This window comes from Vulpes vulpes, chromosome 5 (genome assembly GCF_048418805.1).
Source record: "Vulpes vulpes isolate BD-2025 chromosome 5, VulVul3, whole genome shotgun sequence".
NCBI lineage: Eukaryota > Metazoa > Chordata > Mammalia > Carnivora > Canidae > Vulpes > Vulpes vulpes.
Window position 1 is genome coordinate 81553152 of NC_132784.1, and position 26113 is coordinate 81579264.

Here is a 26113-nt window from a genome sequence, read left to right on the forward strand (position 1 = left end):
AAAAAAAAAAATCAATGGACAGGGACACCCAAGTGGCTCAGTCAGTTAAGCATCCAACTCTTGCTCTCAGCTCAGATCTTGATCTCAGGGTTGTGAGTTCAAGCCCTGCATGAAACTTACTTAAAATAAAAAAATCAATGGATGAAAATTTTGCAAAGTCTCAAAGTATCACCCCAAGAGATTTATTAACTACAAAGGGAAAGACAGTAACTTTATAGTGGATAAACCTTGCATACATCGACTTAACCAAGTGACTGAAGTTAAAATCACCAATGATAAAATATATTAAAATCATAAACCCCTTGTTTCGAGAAGGACACAACATCATGTCTGTGGTGTTCTTGCCAAAAATTTATAACCTTAGCTCAATTGTGAGAAAACATCAGAAATGCAAATTGAGGGACATTCTGAAAAATGAGGAGTACTCTTCAAAATTATCAAGGTTATGAGAGACATGGAAAGCCTATGAAACTGTTAGAGACTAAAGGAGATTAGGAGAATTAGCAAGTAGATGCAATTGGGGAAGCTGCATAAGGTCTGGGAACAGAAAAATAACATTAGCGGTGAAAGTGGTTATATTCAAACTCTATCAATGCTTGATAACTGTGTTATGGTTATGTAAGATGTTAACACTTGGGGAAGTAGGTGAGGGTATCCAGGAACCCTCTGCCCTATTCTTGCCACTTGTTTTTATAAGTTTAAAATTAGCTCAAAATAAAAGTTACAAAAAATTTTTAAAATATTTTAGGAAAAAATCTTGGAGGAAATTGAAGGCCCCACCTACACGGTGCACTGCCATTTCTAACTTCTCCTTACTCTGTTTTCCCATAGCACTTCTCACCTTCTAACATATTATATAATTTACTTACTTCCTATAGTTAGTGTGTATGGCATGGTCTCCTATAGAAGACGGGAGGGAGGGTCTTTGTTTTGTTCACTGGTTTATCCTGAGATCCCAGAATACTATCTAGCACAAAGCAAGCAATCAATACATATATATTTGTATTTGATAAAAGAATGGACAAAAATTTGCAAAAGAATACATGCAAGATAGCATATATTAAGTGGATGCTACAAACTCAGATGCCTTCAGGGCTTGGTCAGGTAACCTAAATATGCATAGGGGTGTCTGTTTTGTTTACACATGTACTTCATGTGGCCCAGATAGGGCCTGGTACTTAATAAATGTTTGCTAGAAGAATTAATGTAAGATTTTTTATTATTAATTGGGTGCAATTATACATCTCAAATTTTAGTAGTTTTTTGATTGGATAAATATGACTATCTTAACTTATACAACATGAAAAGAGGGAAAAACTAAATTTACAGGTCAATGCAAAGATATTCTGGATGACATTTTTATCTGTTCTGTACTAAAAATTTTACTTTCTTTTTGATTCAAAAAATAAGTTTGTTGGCAGAAAAAGATATTTCTCAAAAATGCGGTATTAAGATGTAGTGTAGTGTCACATGTTGCTGGTGGCAGTATTAATCGCCATAACCTTTCTAGAAAGCAATTAGGCATTATGTTTCAGGATCCTAAAAAAAGAGCTTAGGTTTTTACTACACATTCCTTTTCTGGAATCCATCTTCCAAATTGAACTGTGTAGATACAGCAATCACAGAGCTAGTTATGAATTGGGGATGGTTAAGAAATGAAAGTTTGATCAAAAAACTCAATCCCTAAGGGAAAATGAGTAAGTAAATGCAATATATTGAAATTATGGATTATTTGGGGGGGCACCAAAATCCACATTTATGAATTGCCTTTAATCCCATGGAAAAGTGTTTGTACTAGAACATTAACTGGAAAAGAGGAGGAACACCTAACTCTGGGAAATGAACAAAAGGTAATGGAAAGGGAGGTGTGCGGGGGGTTGGGGTGACTGGGAGATGGACACTGAGGGGGGCACTTGGCAGGATGAGCACTGGGTGTTATGCTATATGTTGGCAAATTGAACTCCAATAAAACACACACACAAAAAAAAAAAAAAAAAGGAAAAGAGGAGGCTACAAAATTGCATAGGCAATATTATCACAATAATATAAAATATAAATTTAAAAAGTGGAAATATGCACATATGTAAACTCTTTGAAATTTCCCCCCGCTTCTCTGTACATTTCTTTGCTTTTCATTAACCTATTATACTAGTTTTATTTTTTTTTTTTTTTTTTTTTTTTTTTTTTATTTATGATAGTCACACACACACAGAGAGAGAGAGAGAGAGAGAGAAACACAACACAGGCAGAGGGAGAAGCAGGCTCTATGCACCGGGAGCCCGATGTGGGATTCGATCCCGGGTCTCCAGGATCGCGCCCTGGGCCAAAGGCAGGCGCCAAACCGCTGCGCCACCCAGGGATCCCTATTATACTAGTTTTAAAATCAGAAAAGATGTTAATGATAAAATATGGAAACATTCAACTGATTCATCTTAAAAATACTATGAAGTAAAGTCAAATGCCAAAATAAAATTTATTTAAGAACTTACAGCATTACCAGAATAAATGCTGAATGGAACCAGGATCTAAATATAAAAAATAAAGCCAGAGAATTACTAAAAGGAAATTTGGATAAATTCCATGGGGAAAGCCTTTCTAATTATGACTCAAATCCTAGGAGCAATGAAAAGAAAAAAACTAATAAACATGAGTGCATTAAAACTTTTCGTGGAGAAACAAAAACATAAGCAAACAACAATAACAACAAAAGACAAATTGTGAGGCTATTTGAAACTCTTAAAATACAATAGGGCCAATTTCCCTATTGTATAAAGGACTCTTAAAATTGAGAAGAAAAACTAAAACCTGATAGGAAAAAGGGCATAAAACATGACCATGCATCTTTTTATAGAAAAAGATATACAAATGACTCTTAAATATATGATAAGATGCTCAACTTATTTCATAATATGAGGACTGTAAATTAAAACCACACTGAGACATCATTTCTTACCTATTATTAGCTGGCAGAAACCCAAAAGCTCAATAATACTGTAAGACTTTGGGGGAACAGGCCTCTTATACACTACAGGTAAGATATAAGGGTGCATTCTACGGAGGAGAATTTGGCCATGACTATCAAAATTGACCCAGCCATCTTACTTTCTGAGAGTGCCCTTATATTTTTCTTTTTATTTTCCTTGCTCCATAACCATGTGTGCAGTTTACAGCTAGTGTGCTATAAAGGCATTCTAAGGAGACTTGAGTCTTATTCTTGCCACTTTCTACAAACAGATCTTTCTGGGAAAGATCAGATGGGTCTGTTTGGAAGTCAGCACTGTTTTTCCATCACCAAGGGGATTGCTGCGGAACGCCGCCCCCAAAGTTCATTATCTCAGCATTTAATGTTTTGTTTTTGTTTTTTCAAAATACAGAAAAGTAATTAGAAGACATGATGGGCAATAACCTCTGTGCCAAATTACCTTGTTTTAATTTGATGATGCTTTTGAATTGTTCAAGCTCAAATAATTAATTTAAAAACTGCCAGTCTCTTGATAGGATTTTTTTTTTTTTTTTTGGAATGTGCATGCCAAGTATTATAAAGAATGTTTTTCATGGTAAAATCTTAACCCCCTAAGACACACAATGACCACCGGACCACTGATCTGCTTCAAATATTCGAAAGATAATAAGCCACAAGTTCACAGGAGGAAATTATTGCCTGGCCAGCCTCTAGCAGTGGAGGTCTGACTATTTCTGTAGTGACATTTATAAAACCCCGTTGCTTTAATCAGATCATAAGAAGACTGAATCAGGTTTCAGATTCACTCAGGGTTGATAATTGAGCTCATTCCTGAAAGGCCTGAGGAGCACAAAAGCACTGAAGTGAAACCATGGAAATTAGTGATTTGAATAGGAGAATCGTGAACTTTGGTAAAGAAAACATTCCCCATCGGGGCTCTCATGGAAAAAGATTTGCCAAACTCTAGCAGGATGAGTGAAGGTAAAATTAAGGAAAACACGGTGACTCTTGTTTTCTATGAAAGGAAAGAAGAGAGGGGAAGCAAAAAAAGATCAACCTCATTTGTACCCTTAGCTATATAATTATGGGCCCATGGGGAGCGGCTGGCAGCATTTCCTTGTTGCTGAGGGAAAGGCCATGTCTAGTTCTTTCTCAAGTTGTGGGGCTTGCCTTTGGAATAGTTGACTTCTCTAAATGAAACAGGACCAAAACTCAGGGCCTTTTGTAAATGTTTGTTCTCCACAAGGGCAGGGCAACTTCCTATGTGGGTAAGCTGGCTGGAGATCTGAGCAAGCTTAGAAAGGAGAGCCAGGCCTGCCCTTGAACTTCACGGGCACTGAACACAGCAGCGCACACACCCTCCACCCTGGCTTGGGGCCCTGACGTGCGGCCCAAAGGAGCCTCCCCATCACTCACTCACATCCCCTCAGCATGCTGTCCTTGGGGGAGGTTTGCAAACCTGCCAGGCACCCCCTGCCTTAGGAACAGTCTTCTCTCCCCTGTCTGTGGGGCTTTCTCCCCATCCTCCAGTGCCTCACTCAAATGCCCCTTCTCAATGAGGCCTTCCCCCAGACCTCCACTTTCCCCAACCACCCCCTGCCAGCTCCATTTTTCCTCTTTCTCATAACTATTGCCTCCTAACTTCGTATTAACTAACTTTTATGTTACTGTGTTTATTAGATGGCTCCCCTAGTACAACACAAGTGCTCTGAGGGCAAGTTTTTGTCTGTTTCCTGCTGTCTATCGCTCATACGGGAACAGTGCTGGGTGCACAGTCGGCATTTCATAATTTTTGGATGAATGAATTATCCTGCAGTCGCCTTATCATGAACCTACCCATCCTCATCATAATTGCTTATGTCGTTATGTCTTCCTTAATGGATTCTAAGCTCCATGCAAACCGGGATATCTATGTCACCCAGTAGATACTCCCAACAGCTGGCATAAAGGTGGGTGCGCAAATAGGCCTTCCATCATCACTTATTGAATGAAAGAATTAAACCATCCTAACAATCCTTCTGAAGATACTTTTAAAAATGGGAATAAAGAGCCCCTGATGTTAAATAACTTTGGGAAAATCTTTGACCTCAGTGGACTCAGCTTTTCCATATGAACAATGATGGGATTGGGCCAGAGCAACAGTAAAGTCCTGTCTAGTCTTTAGATTCCATGGAAATATATGCTTTTATACCACATCTTCCTCTTTCTTATATCCAGTTTATTTATTTTTTATTTGAGTATAGTTGACACACAATGGCACATTAGTTTCAGGTATATAATTTAGTGATTCGACAAGCTTACACACTGGGCTATGCTCACCACAAGTGTAGCTATCATCTGTCCCATTACATTACTATTCCAAAATATCATTGACTATTTTCCTTATGCTGTGCTTTTTATTCCCATGACTGTCGCTCCATAACTGGAGGCCTGTAGCTCCCACACCACTTCACCCATTTCTTATCCACTTTTAAAAGTCCAGGTAAAGTATGGTTACTAACTAAGATGTATGCTCTTGGAAATTGTTTGCTGGGAGAAATTGGGGTTCCCAATAAATATTTTAGATATTCCCAGGGGTTTGAGACATGTAAATGTGATGGAAGAAACTGGCTCATCTTTTGATATGGGTGCGACCGCCCAAAGTCTTAGTCTTTTGAAGGACGGATTAGTTGATTTCAGATAATGAAATCATAAGGATTATTTTAAGATTTTAAAATTTATTTTATTTATTTTTTAAGTTTATTTTTACCAGTAATTTCTACACCCAACTTGGGGCTTGAACTAATGACCCCCAGATCAAGAGTCTCATGCTCCTTCCACTGAACCAGCCAGGCACCCCCCATAAGGATTTTTTTTTAAGTCCTACTTATAGTAGTCTATCCCATTGTTAGATCATTTTTGTTCTAGTCTGAGATTCAGAAATCTTAGACACATTACTTTAGAAAATCACAAGACCCACAGAAGTAATAAAAAATGTAGAGTTGAATGCCTTCTGCAGTCAGTGAAAATCCACTGAGGGATGTCTGCTCATTTATTTAGGACCTTTTAAAAAAGTTTTCCTTTGTTCTAAATTCTAGGGCAGGCTGGGTGGCTCAGCAGTTTAGCGCCGACTTCAGCCCAGGGCTTGATCCCGGAGACTCGGGATCGAGTCCCACATCGGGCTCCCTGCGTGAAGCCTGCTTCCCTCTGCCTGTGTCTCTGCCTCTCTCTGTGTGTCTCTCACGAATAAATTAACAAAACCTTAAAAATTAATTAATTAATTAATTAATTAATTCTAGGTCACTGTCCTGGTTTCTAGTGTTGGGTGCCCATGTGATCTACCAATACCTCTTGAAATCATGAACTCAACTCTCAGCCGTTTTCACGGCAGGTGTAAGACATGGCACAAATTAGTACAGCAGTAGCAGGATGCTTTCATATTCCTATCCCTGGTTTATATTTTTAGTGTTTTCACTGCTTTAAAAACTCGTTGCAAATATTTCGCTTTGATTACTCTGTACTTCCAAACCTGCCAGTTTTCATGTGGGTTAGGGATGCCCATGCTTTTATTGATTCTACATTCTCAATACATCAAGAGGCATTAAAATATTCTGAAGCTGTTTCTGTTTTCTATTTTTAAAGTCATTCTAAGTCAGATAAAGCTGAGTTTGATTGGTCCTTCTTGATAACAACTAGCGTTTCTTGGCTCCTCCAAATCATCAAGTCTGCCCCATGCTATGCCACCAAGCTGCTCAGTGGTGCTGAGACATGGACCAGTCTCCTCACATAGGGTGGCCCAACGCAAATTGAATCCAACCCCAGTGAGGTCTTCCATAGACACTCAGCCAAGCTGGAAATTGATAGGAACCAATGTTCGGTGTTGAGGAGATGACATTTGAAGACTCAAGGCAAAGGAGTTCTCTGGAGAGGGAATAGCATATGCAAAATTTCTGAGGTGCAAATATGCTCTACATGTACAAGAAATTGAAAAATACTGGTGAGACTGGTATATGGGAACTGAGCAGTCACATGGAACAAACAAAAACTAAGTAAGTTTTATTTTCCATTCCCAAGTCTCTCCTGCACAGTTTGGCATAAATGACGGCACTGGCAAGGCTGAAAATTTTGCACTCAGGTTGGAGCTCCCCAAGACAGAGAGTAGATAAAAATCCTATTTTTTAAAAACTTTATTTAAATTCAATTTGCCAACCTATAGTATAACACCCAATGCTCATCCCATCAAGTGCCCTCCTTAGTGCCCGTCACCTAGTTACTCCATCTCCCAACCCTCCTCCCCTTCCACAACCCTTTGTTTCTTTACCAGAGTTAGGAGTCTCTCATGGTTTATCTTCTTTTCTAGTTTTTCGCCACTCACTCCCCCCCTCCTTCCCTTATGGACCCTTTCACTACAAAATCCTATTTCTGGACTTCTTAGACTGACTAATCTTTAACTGGTGGTTGTTTAAATAAAGTTTCTCAACCTCTGATCTAACTTCTTTGCATTCTAATCCCTGCTTTCCCTTTTCTATCCTTGATGCCCTTGGCTTCCAACACAGCTGCAGTGTCCACAGTCCAGGATCACCTGAACTGGTTCATACCTATCTTCCTGTCCTGTCAGAGCATCTTGAGTGATGACCTAGTAAGTCAGCTTCTTGATTGATGCCCCTCTCTATCCCTGATATATGTGTGTTTTCACCCTTTATCTCACTCCTACCTCCTTTCTCTCTCTCTAGCCCACACCTCCTGCAGTCCTACATCCATACTCTATCTGGTCCCTCCTGCTTCTAGGGACTCTACACTTTCCCCACCCTGTGGACCAGCCAGATAACAACACTGAAAAAAACAAAAACAAAACAAACAAACAAACAAAAAAAAACACTGTTGGCTTAGAAGCACTGCTGGCATCACATAAGGAATTTGGACTGCAACATCTCAGAAACAACCTGCACAGCATTTGCCGACAAACACTAGCCACCTCTATGGCAAAAGTTTCTGTAGTTCGATCAATTTCTTCTCTGAACTCAGCATCTCCTTATTTTCCAACCCACGCAACTTGATATTTTGTTATGGTTTTGCATTATTTTCATTTTGTGGATATTTTAATATTGCATCCCAACAAAATGTAAAGTTCTTGAAAAGTGAGAACAGTGTCCTGTATTTCACTTGTAAATTTTGTCAGCCTTAAAAGTGTTGTGCTCACATAGTTTATGTATGAGAACATAATAAATACTGGCTGATTCATTGTCTTAATTCAGCTAGGAGTCTTAGGCACGGGAGCAAAGGTGATGGAAAGTGTAGTCCTTCTGGGGAGATCTGTGTCTTTGGAGCTAAATGCTACCTCTAAATAGTGGCTAAAGTTAGAAGCTGGGAGGCTGAGCAATACAGCACTCCCACGTCCCTGGAAGGTCCACAGTTGCACAATTCAGGACAAAAGGGCAGCCCTTCCTGCTTCATGTGATAATTAGATTGTTCACTCATTTGTTAATTCAGTGAATATTATTTTCTGAGTCATGCTCATGTACTATGTGTGAGGCAACATGTTAGGCATCATGGAGAACATACCAAAAAATTCTGAACCATGATATCTGGGGTGCCCTAGCTCAGCCTGAATTATAATCAGATAAAATCTCGGCTCTTCCTCACGGAAGAACATAGGGGGCATAATCTGCAAACAATGGGCATCACACGTCAGTATCCCGGCTGCTGGCTGGACTTCTCTATTGGAACGTGCTGTCCGGGTGGAAAGCAAAACCATGGATCAAGACCTTTGAAATCAGGACTTCCACACTTCAGAACTTCCCTTTTCTTTTTGTAGCAGGATGTCAAACACATTCCAATAAACCACAAGAAATTCTGATGTAAGAAAGAAAGATTTTTAACCACTTCATGTGCACAGACCTTACCCTAAAGTGGACTTGTAAATTTTATAAATGATCACAAATGTAATGAAAAAAAGGACTTGTTTCACTACACCACGCCAACGGATACTATACCAATTGATATTATTATGATCAACACATGTGCAACAGAGGTTTCATTCATTCATTCATTCATTGTGTTGTTTGTTCTTTCCTTCACAGATGTTTACTGATTGCATACTATGTGCTGGACACTGCTAGGAACTATGGGTGATACAAAGATGAATAAGATACCACCTCTCTGGCCTTAAAGCACTTTTTAGAGGAAAAAAGAGGGGATAAAACATGCACTTAAAAACTATTGATAACATGTGTGACAAATCATCCAAGAGAATTAAAGTGCTCAGAGGGCAAAGATCTGGTTTGAGAAAAGGGCTTCATAGAGGAGGTAGCTGGGGCCTAGAAAGAAGGTTGAGAAATGAGTATGTGGAAATGGGAATGGGGTTGAGGATGGGGAATTATCACCACCAACACAATCAAGCTATAGAGTATGTATATCACACCAAAAGGTTCCTTCATAGTTCCTGTAGACAGTCTCACCATTCCACCCTCCTTGCTTCTGAGGAACCAGTGGTCTGCTTTCTCTTATAGGAAATAAGTTTTGCCTGTTCGAGATCTTCATTAAATGAAATTATACACTATACTGTATACAGTCTTTTGGATCTGGTTTTTTTCATCCAACATGTTTTTTTTTTTTAAGATTTTATTTCTTTATTCATGAGAGACACACAGAGAGAGGCAGAGACACAGGCAGAGGGAGAAGCAGGCTCCTCACAAGGAGCCGGATGCGGGACTTGATCCCAGGACCCCAGGATCACGACATGAGCCAAAGGCAGATGCTCAGTGGCGCCCCAGGTGCCCCGTTTTGAAATTCTTTCCTGTAGGTGTTCATTTCAGTAGTTTCTTCTTTTTGATTGCTGAGCAATATTCTATTATACGGCTATGTCACAATTTCTTTATCTGTTCACTTGCTTCCCAGTTTTAAAAGATTATGAAAAAAGCTGCTATGAATATTCATGGCCAAGTCTTTGTGTGGACATATGATTTAATTTCTCTTGAATAATACCTAAGAGAATTCCTGGATTATATGAAAAGTGAATGCTTCCATATAAAAGCAACTGCCAAACCATCTTCCAAAGTAGCGATACCATTTTACACTCCTACCAGCAACGACCAAGAGTTCCAATAACTCCACATTCACTCATACTTGGTACTGTGATTCTTTCTAATTTTTGCCATCTTAATAGGCATGTAGTGCAATCTCACCGTGGTTTTAATTTGCTTTTCCCTGATGACTAAATATGTTAAGTATTTTTTTCATGTGCTTCTTAGCCATTGCCATTCATATATTTGCTTTAGTGAAGTTTCTTTTTCTTTTTTTTTTTTTTTTAGTGAAGTTTCTATTCAAATCTTCTGCCCATTTTTTAGTTGGGTTTTTGTTGTATTACTGAGGTGCAAGTATTCATCGTATGTACAAGTCCCTTATCAGGTTTATGTATTATGAATATTGCCCCCTTGTCATTGGCTTACTTTTTCCTTTACTGTAATGGTACATTAGAAGAGGAGCAGCTTTAAATTTTAATGAAATTCAACTTGCTATTTTTTTTATCCACGGTTTGTATTTTTTGTGTCCTATCTAAGAAATCTTTGCTTTCCTGAAATCATAAAGAGTTTCTTATATGTTTTCTTGTAGAAGTTTGTTTAGCTTTGATATTTCAGCATATGAGCCATTATGATTAAATTTTGTGCAAGGCTGTGAGGTAGGGGACAAGGTTTATTTATTTCCATATGAATCTCCATTTGGAACACTTCCACTTATTGGGGGAAAGAAAACTCTTTCCCTGTTGGATTACTTGACACCTTTGTTAAAAATCTGACAATATACGTGTCAGTCCATTTCTGGGCTACATATTCTATTCCATTCTTCTATCTATTCATCCTTACACCAAATCTGCACAGTTCCATTTATGTAGCTTCACAGCAAGTCTTTCAATCAGTAATCTCTTTTTCATCATTTACAAATCAAGAAAGCCAACTTGATTTGGTTTTGTAACAACCTGTTGGCCAACAGCAACATCACAGATAAGACTGTGAGTCATGTGCACACTATCACCAATTTCAAATACTTTTCTACTCCAAATTAAATTTCTTCATTTAACACAAGCATTATTTCTACCTCAACACTATGCTCCGTCAAAATTCAAATTTATATTATTACCAGAAACATAAATTATTTTATCTTCACTGATGAACTTAACTAAATTTATGATAGCATTCATAATAATGGAAGAAATGGCAGATATTTTGCCCTTGACCAAACAAACTTTCAAATAATCTATTAACTCTTACTTCATGAATTGGATTAAAAAGTGGAATCACTATTGCAATTAATTTCAGTGTCTATTTGAAATATCTGATATAACGCCTATAAATCAGGCATCATTTAACTATTCAGAAATTTCTTGGGGCGGTCAGCTAAGCATCTGCCCTTGGCTCAGGTCATGATCCCAGGGTCCTGGAATCTAGCATGGGCTCCCTGCTCAGCGGGGAGACTCCTTCTCCCTCTGCCTCTCCCTTCGCCACAGCTCATGTTCTCACTCATTCACTCACTCTCTCTCTCTCTCTCAAATAAAGAAATAAATAAAATCTTTTTAAAAAATCCTTATCTCACAAAAAAAAAATCCTTCTCTATTTGCAAACTTCTTCTGCTAATGGAGCCAATACACTTAACAACTTTTTATTTCTTGTAAATGCACACACACACAAATATATTTGATATCTGTTGTGTACCACTTCCAATTGTCTCAGCTCCCCAATTCCAGTTGGTTGCCGCACTAATGCATCCTCAAAGTCTTTCATCTCAGCTCTGCACCTTCAGTTTGGATTTCTTACTTTGTGCTCCAGAGCTTCATCGTATGACACCTTGCAGTATATTTGGCATATGTGTACAAGGTAAAAGGACGGGAATGGTCCCTGGAAGGAACTTGTAACAAATGGGGCCAATCATTAAATGCTATCCCTTTCTTCATCTGAAGGACTGTCTTGAAATGTGTTTAATATGGCTTTTCAGGTAGTCTCATGGATTGAACAGTAAGTCACATGGAGTAGTGGCCAACTTTGATAGCACTTCTTTATGTTGACTCTGCCTGCCTCCTTCCCTGCTTTGCTCTTCCTGTCCCTCATGCCTGCTACCCTAATCTCATTTACCAATAAAATATTTGAATATAAAGATTTATTTTAGGCGCTACTTTCTGGGGAACCCAGGTTAAGATAACTCAAATTAAAATAGCCAAATTAGGGGTGCCTGGATGGCTCAGTTAATCAAGTAACCAACTCCTGATTTGGGCTCAGGTCATGATCTCAGGGTCCTGAGGTAGAGCCCTACCTCAGGCTCCATGCTCTATGCTCAGTGGGGCGTCTGCTTGCCATCCTCTTCCTCTCCTTCTGCCCCTCCCCCTGCTAGTGCACACACACACACACACACACACACACTCTCTCTCTCTCTAAAATAAATAAATAAATCTGTAAAAAAGATATAAAATAGCCAAATTAATTTATAAAAAGGAGATTTCACGCTTTAACAAATGAACTTCTGAAGCTGCATGTGTGGTCTTCTTGAAATAACTACTAACCTAATACATCTTAAGAACATTTATGTCTTCTAATTTTCATTAATCAATAATATCACTATGGATCCTATAACAGATGGTAAATGTACACTCATGTTATGTGCAAGTTCATCAACTTTCTTGAAACATAGAAACTCAGTATTTAATTTTTATAAAACAAACCTCCCATCTATCCTTCCTCCCTGCCTTTTTTTCTTCCTCCCTCCTTCCTTCCCTCCTTCCCCCCTTCTCTTTTCATTGCTGCTGTAGTGAACACTGTGGTGTGCTGTCCAGATTCCCCTTGCAGGACTGTGACAAGCTTCTCCCAGCTTCTGGGAATGCTAGCAGTTGATAGTTCACAGTTAATTCAATATCCAGAATTGCCCTTAGCTGAAATGTGCTGCCTTATTCAATGTCATGTTCTTTCTCTGAGAGTGGAGGGGCATGGGGAAGGAAGGCAGCTTCCACCCTATAAAGTCAGTGAATGGCAGGGGGATGGAAGGTGGTGATAAAATATAAAGACCTGGCCCATCTGTAACCTTGATAGATCACTCAGTTCCAGAACTCCCATGAGATCGGCTGAGGCTTCTGCTGCACCTGCATCACAAATCAATTTTCCTACTGCCCAATCCTGCTTCCCTTGCTCCCTCACAGGTGTTGTTCCCAATAAACCCCCTGGAGGCAAACCTCCATTTCAGAGTCTATTCCTCAAAAATCCAGTCTAAGACAGCTGCTGAGAGGTTTTTTGTAACATTTTTAAAAAGCATTACTAAACAATGAAATAAATGCTATTTTCATCATGCAATAAATAATAAGACCTCTGTACTAAGAGTGTCCCGGCTATTCTCTATTCACTTTTTAGTAAGACTGCTCAGCCTGTATTTCCTGCACACATTGCATGTACACCTAGTCCATAATTTGCCCATTTCTTTCTGGGTTGGCCCACCAATGGTCTGGCAGGTGTACCCAAAGACCAGCAAAAACAACATCATTGACTGTGTCTCCCACCATCTCTGGAGATAGAAGGAATTAGCTGTTATGACTGATCCTATCTGAGGGCACTTTGGTTTTTATCAACAAGTACTCTCCAAACTGTCCTTCAAAGGAAGGTGTCAATTGCTTTGCACCTTGAAAGGGTCCAGCTAAGAGAGGAGGGCTAGTCTCCATATAGAACCATGTGTTAAAGTAAGAATTCCATCTGTTACATAACCATTTCATGTGCAATAGAGATCATGACAGAATCCAGATCTTTAGAGTGGAGGTCTGTCAAAACCATCCTAGCTTCTCATTCCACTATTAATAAAGAGTATCCCATTAAAAAATGAAACACAAATACTGGTACAAAGGCTGGGTAGGAGTTGGGGAAACAGGCACAATTCAGTGTCTGGGGTAAACCAACACACGTGGTCACCCTAATTTATAGGTAACAGAATGACAATGTGGCTGTGTGCTCAAGAGCATTCTCTCACACCCTACAAACTTGAATGGATGCAAGAACGCCCTTTCGGCAATACCAATAGAACCAAAAAAGCTCAGAAGAAAACTAAAATTCTCTGTAATATGCCCTTGGGAGATGTCCTAGAAGTTAGTGATAACCCAATAGCATGGTCTTGATAAATATTCTGTGGGTAGAGATCTCTATCAGTACAGGATGTGAGATAACCAAGGTCTTAATGATGAATAACAACAAATGTAAACTGCCAAGAGTCAACAGCCAATTTCCAGAGTTTCCATGACTTGTACATGTGAAAATTTCCTCCAATGCATGTTGAGGGTGATGGCATTCATGGCCACTGTGAGCAGAATCAGAGCATTAGATATGTAAAATGACTATTTTAGACAAGGTTGATTTAATTGAACAGTTTAAATGTGCTGGGTTGGGTTCTATTTATGTTAGGAAAAAAGCAAATATTTCAAAGGGCCAAAAAAATCAAGCAGAGTTTGCTTTATCAACACAGGTTCTGGGCCCCTCCACTAAGAATTCGAACTGGTTATTTAAAATCAAAGGCCTGGGAACCCTGGGTGGCACAGCGGTTTAGCGTCTGCCTTTGGCCCAGGGCGCGGTCCTGGAGACCCAGGATCGAATCCCACGTCGGGCTTCCGGTGCATGGAGCCTGCTTCTCCCTCTGCCTATGTCTCTGCCTCTCTCTCTGTGACTATCATAAAAATTTAAAAAAATAAAAAATAAAATAAAATCAAAGGCCTGTGTAGCAACTGTAGAAATATCTAACTTCTACTCTTGAAAGATTGGAGAATAGAGTTATTTTCCATTAAATTAAATTTAGAAAGATGTCAACTAAATCTTTTTTTTTTTTTTTTTTTTAGATTTTATTTATTTATTCATGAGAGACACAGAGAGGCAGAGACACAGACAGAGGGAGAAGCAGGCTCCTCACAAGGAGCTCAGTGTGGGACTTGATCCCGGACCCAGGATCCCTCCCTGAGCCGAAAGCAGCCACTCAACTGCTGAGCCACCCAGGCGTCCCTCAACTAAAGCTTTTAACTTAGTATCAGATACAGATTTCTATATATACCTTTATTATCTTTATACACCTTAAGGGAGTGCCTGCATGGCTTAGTCAGTTGAGCCTCCAATACTTGGTTTCAGTTCAGTTCATGATCTCAGGGTTGTGAGATTGAGCCCCAAGTCAGGGTCCTCACTCAGCTTGGAGTCCGCTTGAGATTCTTTCCCCTTCTCATTCCCTTCCCCACTGCTCCTTCCCCACTCCCACTCTCTTTCTCTCAAATAAATAAAATCTTAAAAAAATATATAACTTTATAGATCTTAAATCTTTATAAGAACCTCATGGCAATGTGATAATTAAATTAATTAATATACACAAAACACTTAGAACAGTGCCTGACACCTAGTAAAGACTTAATAAACGTAAGATGCTAGCATTAATTTTCTTTTGCAGAGAATTAAAAACAGGAGAGATTTACAAAAACTTTTCAAGCAACTTTTGAGACATCTGTTTGGGACTTTCCCATTCATTATTCATTTATTCAGCAAAGCATTTGTTCAGTATGTGTTCATTATAACCATTCTGATTACTTGAGGCTACCTGTCATGTAATCAATACAATTTAATCACACCAACATATGATCAAAACAATTCTACTGTTGTGTCTAATTCTTTAACCAGGCTCAACTGAATCAGATAAACCATATAATAAAAATTTATGAAGAAAATAGCTTTTAAAATAGTTTGTAGATTAAATGAATTCATTCTGATATTCAATTTCCAGACAATAATTGCCCTTCAGAAATGCCAGCAAGACACAAGAAGCCGTAAAGTCAGAGAAATGTGAACATTAACCGAACAGCCGGGTCAGTTATGATGTCATTAAATAAAACACACATTCACATAAGCAGAAGCCAAATAGACCATAAAACAGTTGATTCCTTTCCACATAGAAAGACCAAATGCATCTATCTTAAGAGTGAGGACCATGTATGCCAATTAAGTTGGATATTAGATATTTTCCAATACAAAATAATTTTAGCCAAAAAATGCACAAAGTATTAATAAAAAAATTAATACTCCCAAATCTTGATTAATATACTGGGTTAAAATAAGATACATCAAAATGAAAGAGTAACATATAATCAGTAGTCATTTAGTAAGTTTTGGTAAAAACTTTGGGTTTATGTACCAGCAATTTAGAGAGCAAATTATTCTAATAGCTGAACCATAAATATTTTTACAACATTAAACGAAGGTATAATGTAGTTGACAGCCAACAGAAAATTTAAAATAATTTGTATGCCAGAATAATATGTTATTTTTAATGACATTTTGAAAGGAGTTCAAGGAATCAAATGATGTTGCCCTAATAAAACTTCTTTCCTATTTATGAGCTGTTTCTCAATGCTTACATATAAAAGATAGATTGAAATAGAATTGATGCAAAAAATCTCATTCTAATAAGTAATATCCATGATATATACATAAATCAATTTTTAAAGGCCCATCTGTCTCAATAATCATTTGCTTTTTGGAGTCAATAATTATTTACCTAAATTTGTAATATATTTTATAATCTTTTGCTTAGGTGGGTATTGCCATGTACTGTATAATTTTAATAAAAACCCAACCAAGAAGAAAACAATTTCTCTCTTGGAGGCTGATGACCAGAGAAAAATTTTTTAAATTTCAATTTATTTACATATTTATGTGGCAGAGAAATATTAGTCATCAGTCAAAGTCTTTCAAGATTAAAATAATTTGCATGGGGGTGAAATTGTATGGTGGAAGTAGAATGAAGATATAAATTCAAGAGGAAAGAAAAATGATATAAAGTTTCTGACTATTAAAAGAGTGGATTCATGTATTCTTTAAAAGGTAAGGAAGGGCATCAAATCACTAAAGTACTTAAAGTAGGGATCCCTGAGTGGCGCAGCGGTTTGGCGCCTGCCTTTGGCCCAGGGCGCGATCCTGGAGACTCGGGATCGAATCCCACGTCAGGCTCCCGGTGCATGGAGCCTGCTTCTCCCTCTGCCTGTGTCTCTGCCTCTCTCTCTCTCTCTGTGACTATCATAAATAAATAAAAAAAAAATTAAAAAAAAAAGTTTGAAGTACTTAAAGTATTTAAAGTCCAGTTTTATTTTGAAATGTCAACGTTTACAATGGACGAGACATTACTACATTTGCAACTTTCTAAACTTATGATAACACTTTTTAAAAAAGATTTATTATTTATTTATTTATTTATTTATTTATTTATTTATTTATTTAAAGAGAGAGAGCAGGATGGAGGGGCAGAGAGAGAAAGGGTCTTAACAGACTCTGCACTGACATAAGGGTCAATCCCATGACTCTGAGATCGTGACTTGAGTCGAGCCCTTAACCAATGTGCCCCATGTCAACATAAATTGTGCAAGGGGATGCATAGTTTTTCAAAATGGAGTTGGTATGTGTAAGAACAAAAACACTGGAGGATCCCAGTGGATCTCCCTATCTATGGACACAACGTCCACAGTGAATCCAAAAGGCTGAAGAATTCTAGGAGAAATGGACTGGGGAGTGGGTGGCAGCTCTTGCAGGGCAGGAACAAGGCTGGGAGACTGGAGAGAAAGACTGGCAGATTGGAGAAAAGTGTTTTTGTACAGCTGGAGTGAGGCCCCGAGCAGGTAGCCACAGCCTGGGCAGCGGACAAATCATCCAGCTGAAAAGTTAGAGTAAGCAGAGGAGCAGAGTGTGAGGATGGAGCCTTGGGGACAGGATAGTTGGAGAGGAACCCCTGAGGACATTAACAAGGCATGATCCAAAAAAATGGGAAGAGAATGGTTTGGGGGGGCGGTGGGTATCGTGAAAGCCAACTGAAGGCAAGGATTTCAAAAATGGGAATTGACAACAGTGTCCACTGGATTAAAACGGGCTTGCTGATGGATGTGTTAGTTGAGGTCTCTGGGTAGCATGCCTTAGAAAGTAATTTAGGCAAGAAAAGTGGTAATGTGAAAAGTCAGAGCAAGAGTTGAACACCCACGCAGGAATCAAGGCCGCTGCAGGAACTTGCCCTAGAGCACTGGCTGTACTCTTGAGGGTGAAGCCATTCATCAGCTCAGCTCCAGTCATTCCCCGTCTCTGGATTTCCATTCAAGCTTCTGGGTGATTGACCCAGCTCAGGGCAGGTGTCTCCTCTTACATAATCAGCCAGGGCCATGGGGGACCAGGACCTAGCACAGAATGGCTGGTGAGGGCCTATTCTGGTGTGTTGGGGCAGAGTTAGAGAAGCAGAGAACCGCTGTGAGCAGGGAGCCATTCCAGCTGGGGTCTAGAGATTGCCTCCATGAGAAGTCGTGGGAACAGAAGTCAGACTGTGGTGCTCAAGGAGTGAATGGGAAATTAGAAAGCAGGTTTTTAAGAACTTGGCCATGATAGCACAGAGTGAGAAGTGGTAACCAGAGCGACTGAATTAAGAGAGGTTACTTCCAATGGAATATTCTATACACATCCATTATTTTGTTTTGTTTTTAAAATATTATTTATTTATTTATTTATTTATTTATTTATTTATTCATGAAGGACACACAGAGAAAGCAGAAACATAGGCAGAGGGAGAAGCAGGCTCCATGCAGGAAGCCTGATGAGGGACTCGATCCCAGGATCGAGGATCACGACCTGAGCCAAAGGCAGACTCTCAACCACTGAGCCACCCAGGTGTCCCGCGTCCATTGTTTCCCTTCTCTCCCATGCACATAAGAATCGGTCTTAAAATCCATCTATAATAGTTTCTCAATGTGCCTGAACTAAAAAATAGTTGATGGCAGGGAAAGAGTATGGGCTTTAGATACAGAAGACCAGGACCTAGGCTCTGCCTCTGAATAAATGTCTGACTTCGACCAAGTCCTAAGTTATCTCCAAGCCTCAAGTGCCTAATATGTAAGATGAGGATAGTAAAAATTGTGGGGGGGAGGGATGAATTATGGAAAATTCAAATAACAAAATGTATATAACTACTTTTTAAACTGTGAAGAGTCAAACAAATAATACAATGCGGCATCCATAACAAACATGCAAATTAGAACTGGCTCACATACACAAACTCCACTCCTGAAAATTCTATACACTTGTTAGTCCGGTAATATTTTTGTTTTGGAGAGCTTAGAACTTTGGAAGCGGAAAAGTCTATAATGATTATCTTAGCAAACTGATTTTGTTTAAAAGAAACACACTGAGAGAAGTTTAGTAACTCATCTAAGGTCATACAGCTAGTGAGAGACAGGATGAGAACTTGACTCAAGCTTTGCTTAGTATGCATTTCCTTCTTGCATGTGATTTCCATGTTGAAGTGTAACATACTTTTTCCTGCAGTTATCATATGTGCTTTTCAAAGTCTTTCCACTGTAGTGAAATCTGTGTCTGTGGAAGTAAAAGATCTACATTGCATAGTCTCAAATGGGAGGAGAAAATTCTGGTGGATCACAGAGTCCTTGCCTTCTAGTTGTGAGGATAAAGAAATCACACTGGTATAGCTGAAGGGAATGGCTACTTAGGACCAACAGCAGCCTGAAAATATGTAGCCGACTTGGGTGCACAGGTTTGAATCTTGGCAGGGTCAACATGATAGCTTAACCTTTTAAGACAGATAAATTGAGTTCTTGGAATGCCCCCTGTTTAGTGGGCTCGCAGGGGTCTTTTGGATGAGCCCCTTGCTAAGTGAAGCTCGGTCTGCTTTGCATCAACTTTACACAATCTCAAGATAATCTCAGACTAGATCTCCACGAAGCCAAAGCCAGCAATAGGAAATTCAGTCTATCAGCTCTTTATTTGGCACGGGGGAAATTGCTATATTGTCTATTGCAACATTATTTATCGTAGTGAAGTTTGAAAACCGCCTACATGCTCAAAAATTAGGAAATGTTTAAATGAATTATGGTCTATTTGTATGAAGGAATATTGTGCAGCCAATGAGATTTTGCTTTCTTAGGATCTAGGCATCTTTTACAGCTAATTTTAAAAACAATTTAATTTATATTTTTGACGCATGTTGCCACAGTATTGACTTAGTCTGATGAAATCTTATATAAGTCCCTGTGTAATGTTTCCACTTACCAATTATTGTTTCCTCCATCCTGTAGCCTCTTAACTATGATCACCACAGAAAACTTTTTTTTACAGTTTTTTATTTAAGTTAAATTTGCCAATACATAGTATAACCCCCAATGCTCATCCCATCAAGTGCCCCCCCCAGTACCCATCACCCAGTTACCCTAACCCCTGCCTACCTCCCCTTCTTTTTATTTATTTTTTATTTAAAAAAAATTTTTTTACATATTTTTTAATTGGAGCTCAATTTGCCAATATATAGCATAACACCCTGTGCTCATCCCATCAAGTGCCCCCTTCAGTGCCCATCACCCAGTGACCCCCACCCCCCGCCCACCTCCCTTTCCACCACCCCTTGTTCATTTCCCAGAGTTAGGAGTCTCTCATGTTCTGTCTCCCTCTCTGATATTTCCCACTCATTTTCTCTCCTTTCCCCTTTATTTCCTTTCACTATTTTTTATATTCCCCAAATGAATGAGACCATATAATGATTGTCCTTCTCCGATTGACTTATTTCACTCAGCATAATACCCTCCAGTTCCATCCACGTGGAAGCAAATGGTGGGTATTCATCGTTTCTAATGGCTGAGGAATATTCCATTGTATACATAGACCACAGCTTCTTTATCCATTCATCTTTCGATGGACAGCGAGGCTCCCTCCACAGTTTGGCTATTGTGGACATTGCTGCTATAAACATCGGGGTGCAGGTGTCCCGGCGTTTCATTGCATCTGTATCTTTGGGGTAAATCCCCAGCAATGCAATTGCTGGGTCGTAGGGCATTTCTATTTTTAACTCTTAGAGGAACCTCCACACAGTTTTCCAGAGTGGCTGCACCAGCTCACATTCCTACCAACAGTGCAAGAGTGTTCCCCTTTCCCCACATCCTCTCCAACACTTGTTGTTTCCTGTCTTGTTAATTTTCTCCATTCTCACCGGTGTGAGGTGGTATCTCATTGTGGTTTTGATTTGTATTTCCCTGATGGCCAGTGATGCGGAGCATTTTCTCATGTGCTTGTTGGGCATGTCTATGTCTTCCTCTGTGAGATTTCTCTTCATGTCTTTTGCCCATTTCATGATTGGATTGTTTGTTTCTTTGCTGTTGAGTTTAATAAGTTCTTTATAGATCTTGGATACTAGCCCTTTAACTGATAGGTCATTTGCAAATATCTTCTCCCATTCTGGAGGTTGTCTTTTAGTTTTGTTGACTGTTTCTTTTGCTGTGCAGAAGCTTCTTATCTTGATGAAGTCCCAATAGTTCATTTTTGCTTTTGTTTCCCTTGCCTTCATGGATGTATCTTGCAAGAAGTTACCGTGGCCAAGTTCAAAAAGGGTGTTGCCTGTGTTCTCCTCTAGGATTTTAATGGAATCTTGTCTCACATTTAGATCTTTCATCCATTTTGAGTTTATCTTTGTGTAGGGTGTAAGAGAATGGTCCAGTTTCATTCTTCTGCATGTGGATGTCCAATTTTCCCAGCACCATTTATTGAAGAGACTGTCTTTTTTCCAGTGGATAGTCTTTCCTCCTTTGTCAAATATTAGTTGACCTCCTTTGTCGAATATTAGTTGACCATAAAATCCATTTCTGGGTTCTCTATTCTGTTCCATGGATCTATGTGTCTGTTTTTGTGCCAGTACCACACTGTCTTGATGACCATAGCTTTGTAGTACAACCTGAAATCTGGCATTGTGATGCCCCCAGCTATGGTTTTCTTTTTTAATATTCTCCTGGCTATTCGGGGTCTCTTCTGATTCCACACAAATCTTAAGATAATTTGTTCCAACTCTCTGAAGAAAGTCCATGGTATTTTGATAGGGATTGCATTAAACGTGTAAATTGCCCTGGGTAGCATTGACATTTTCAGAATATTAATTCTTCCAATCCATGAGCATGGAATATTTTTCCATCTCTTTGTGTCTTCCTCAATTTCTTTCAGAAGTGTTCTGTAGTTTTTAGGGTATAGATCCTTTACGTCTTTGGTTAGGTTTATTCCTAGGTATTTTATGCTTTTGGTTGCAATTGTAAATGGGATTTCCCTTTCTTCAGTCTCATTGTTAGTGTATAGAAATGCCACTGACTTCTGGGCATTGATTTTGTATCCTGCCACACTGCCAAATTGCTGTATGAGTTCTAGCAATCTTGGGGTGGAGTCACCACAGAAAACTTCTGAGTTCCAATGGGCTCATGAGGATGGGGTGTAGTTATATAGCTCCAAAGTGGGGTTTTAATTCTTTATAATACACTGAAAAATGGGAAAACTCTTGAAAAGTTGGAAGTGCTGCATAAATTTTAGTGTTATAATACTGTTAAATACATTTTTTAGTCTAATTAAATAAATAAGTATTTTTTCTCCTAAGTACTTACTTTTCTAGCTGAATACTTTTTTAATATCTAATTCTGGCACTGTAACAACAGTACAAGTAAATGCAGACAGGCTCTGATAAAAACAACAACAACAACAATTCTGTAATAGGGGCACCTTGATGGCTCAGCGTTTGAGAGTCTGCCTTTGGCTCAGGTCGTGATCCTGGGGTCCTGGGATCGAGTCCTGCATTGGGATCCCCGCAGAGAGCCTGCTTCTCCCTCTGCCTGGGTCTCTGCCTCTCTGTGTGTGTGTCTCTCATGAATAAATAAATAAATAAATCTTTTTTAAAAACTCTGTAATAACAAGTTTTAGGAAGTATATGGAGAAATAGAAACCCTCAAATGTGGCTTGTGGGAATGAACAGTGGTGCAGCCATTTTGGAAAACAGTTTGGCAGTTCCTCAAAATGTTAAATCTAGAGTTACAATATGGCCCAGAAATTCTGCTCCTGGGGATATATATGCCTAAGAGAAATTAAAACATGTCCATGCAAAACCTTGTGCATGAATGCTAATTGTAGCCTTATTCATCCTAGCCCAAATAGGGAACAAACAGTCCAAATCTCCATCTGAATGGAATTTGATGAATGAATAGACAAAATGTAGTGTGTCTACACAATGGCATAGTATTTACCCACGGGAAGGAATGAAGTACTGATGCACACTACAAGATGGATGGCCCTGGAAAGCATTATGGTAAGTGAAAGAAGCCCATCGCAAAAAGACTACATATCGTACGATTCCATTTATATGAAACATCCTGGGTAGATAAATGTATAGTGACAGAAAGTAGAATAGCGGTTGCCTAAGGCTGAGGGTTGTTTGGGGAGAAGATGGGGATTCACCACTACTGGGTACAGTTTCCCTCTGGAGTGGTACAATCTGTTCTAACATGGATTCTAGTACTGGTTACACAACTCTGTGAATATACGAAAACCATTGAATTGGCCACTGCAAATGCGCAAATTGAAAGATATGGGAATTAGAGCTCAACAAAGGTGTTAAAAAATAAACTCAGATAAAAAGGGCTGTTCCCTGGTTAATGCAAGGTTGCACACATTGGGAAGTGGAGTACTGAAAGGTATGAGGTGCCTGAATGTTACGATTTCAAATGAATGGGAAAAGCCACCAACAACTGGGGAAAATACCCAATCTAAAACTTAGATCAGAAGTGCAATACACATAGACTAATTTTTAAGATGGCATCAAATGATGGATGACAGAGTTGATGCAATTATACAAAACTAAATATAAACAAAAGCATTTGGTTTTATATCTCTCCCATAAAAATAATTTAAGTTATAACAAAAGTCGGTGGAAAACTACGATTTGCATGGTATTTAGTGATACCAGCTCTGTGATTTCCTTAACCAATTGATCCTAATCTACCTATCAGAAGCAGAGACAATTTTGATATATCTTCTGCTTCAGCCAGAGGGAGGAAGACATTCCCACATAATAATCACATCCTTATAGAAATTGAAAACGTATGTTCCAGCCATGGTGGTCCTACAAAAATATAAACCCATAAAGGGGTTCTTGATTCAGTGTCATCATTCATTTTGCTCACTGGGATAATCAGAATTTTGCCAGGCTATGCGATGACTGATAGCTTTTTCATAAAAGGATATTTTATGAAATATTGAAATGTAGCCCATTTCTACCTGATAAATGCCTGGACCTGTAAACTTTGAACCCTCATTGGCCTTTGTTGCTTGTGACCTTGTTTAAATGATTAATGTTCTTTTAACAACTGCAGGCTGCAGGAGGCAGCATGCACTTACTGTGTACAGATCCTTTATTCGAGGCAAAATAGAGTTGTTCAGACATAAACCTGCTCACAAAGTGCACCCTAGTATACAGAGAGTTGTATCACTCTTTTACTTTACTTGCCCTACTAAAGGCTAGAATGTATTTTTGTGATGTATTTTTCTTTTCTTTTAAAAAGTTATAACGGCTCTCTTAGTTTTTAATTTTCCTTTCAAAATTGTTGACACAATTTATTCGTCATCCCCAAACTAAGAGCGAATGGACAGATAAGATTATTTTATAGCACATTTAAAAATATTATTGTTTTATCAATGTTTAGTAGCATTTTGTGCCACTTTGCTGTTATCATCAAAGCTGGTGAGTTATATTATTACTGAGCTATCTGAGGTCTCAAACCCCTCAATCTCTATCCACTGTTAATACCCATCACTTAAATATCAAAGATCTGCATTTGCCAGACGTCATTAGAATTTGCTTTCAGGGACTTGATGAAAAATGGACTGGATCTTTCTTAATTAACATCACTCTGGAAATGGTGAAGACATAACAAATTTTTCTCATGGCTTTACACCAAAACTGAAAACAAAGGCCAAAAAAAAAAAGTTCTTCTGGCCTACAAAATGTTTTATGAACCCAATGTTCCCTGAAAAGTTTCATAAGAAATAAATAAAATTGGAAGTCTTTAGCAGCTTGCTTGGTATACATCATTACTTCAAGGGGATAAAGATATTTGCCATTTTCAAATGAATGTATTTGATAAAACACATTTTCTTATGACTACAATAAGAAAGATCCTCCTTGTTTAGGGATAAAGAAGAGTGAGAGGGTTACCCTATTAGGGTTAGGAAGGGCAACTATATTTTTAAGATATCACCTACCATGAAATCAATGGATTATTATATCAGCACTAAAAAAAGATACTTCTTTTTTTTAAATGAAATTTTTAGTTAAATTCCAGTTAGCTAACATACAGTGTAATATCGTTCTGGGTGATGAATTTAGTGTCTCAAACACGACATTTCTTACCTTATTCAGGATCCACATCACTGTAAGTAGGGCTTTGGGTTAGCAATTTACGTAAAATACTACTAGAGGTAAGTTGCCTTTTTTTTTTTTTCTTAATGGCTCCAAGGTTAAAGTTGAAAATACCAACTTGAGGTTGTGCGGAGATGTGGACATATTGAATGTCATTTCCACGTTTCCCAGTAAATCACTTCATTATCCATAATAATAATCTTCACCGGCTTTACAAGTAATTGCTTTGCTAAACTTAAAGGAAGTCTGATTTTAATTTGCTATCTACATCTACATTCTCGTATTCTTTTTATAGATTTTTAACAAGTTATCAGTAGAATCTTCCTTCACTCAAACATAAGTGAAAGTTTTATCTATCTTGAGATATCACTAAAATAATTTATTGCTGGAGAAACAAAACCTTTTGTCTCAAAATATATTTCTTCCCGACAGCTGTGGTATTTCAGAGAAAGCACCAAAGCTATGATGGTCTGGACTGCAATCAACCATTCTTAATAGGAAATTTTACAGACTTTTAATAAGATATCCTCAAATAATTTATGGGGAGAGGTTTTGAAGTGAAGAGGCATTGTTTGGCAATATGTTCTTCCTCTAATCTCAGGAAATTTAAATAAAAGAGTGCTCATTTCCTCTGAACTCAGCAGTTCTTCTTAAAAAAAAAAAAAAGATTAAGAAAAACACCTGCTACGACAGTCCTAAAACACGGCAGGCTTACTTGCTTCAAACAAAATTGTCCTCAAACAAACAAACAAACACTTCAGTACTACTAAAGCCTTTTCTTGTGGACTTGCTGGTCTATTACAGGTTAGAAATTTCCACAAACAAATCCACAAGGCCAGGTTTATTTGAAAATCATTGGAGAAGTGTCTCCTGTTTACTAAATGCATAGAGTAATCCCTAGGTCACCCTGCTCCCTTGGACTCA

At 38.5% G+C, this 26113-nt stretch overlaps 1 long non-coding RNA gene across 1 annotated transcript in view; it reads left to right on the plus strand.

Annotated features, from left to right (window-relative positions):
• LOC140599054 (uncharacterized) overlaps positions 1–25855 on the plus strand; it is a 96102-nt gene extending 70247 nt beyond the window's left edge. Inside the window, exon 5 of the long non-coding RNA XR_012001732.1 lies at positions 22921–25855. This is a non-coding gene — a long non-coding RNA (uncharacterized lncRNA). The remainder of the gene's footprint in view (positions 1–22920) is intronic.
• The last annotated feature ends 258 nt before the right edge of the window (positions 25856–26113 follow it).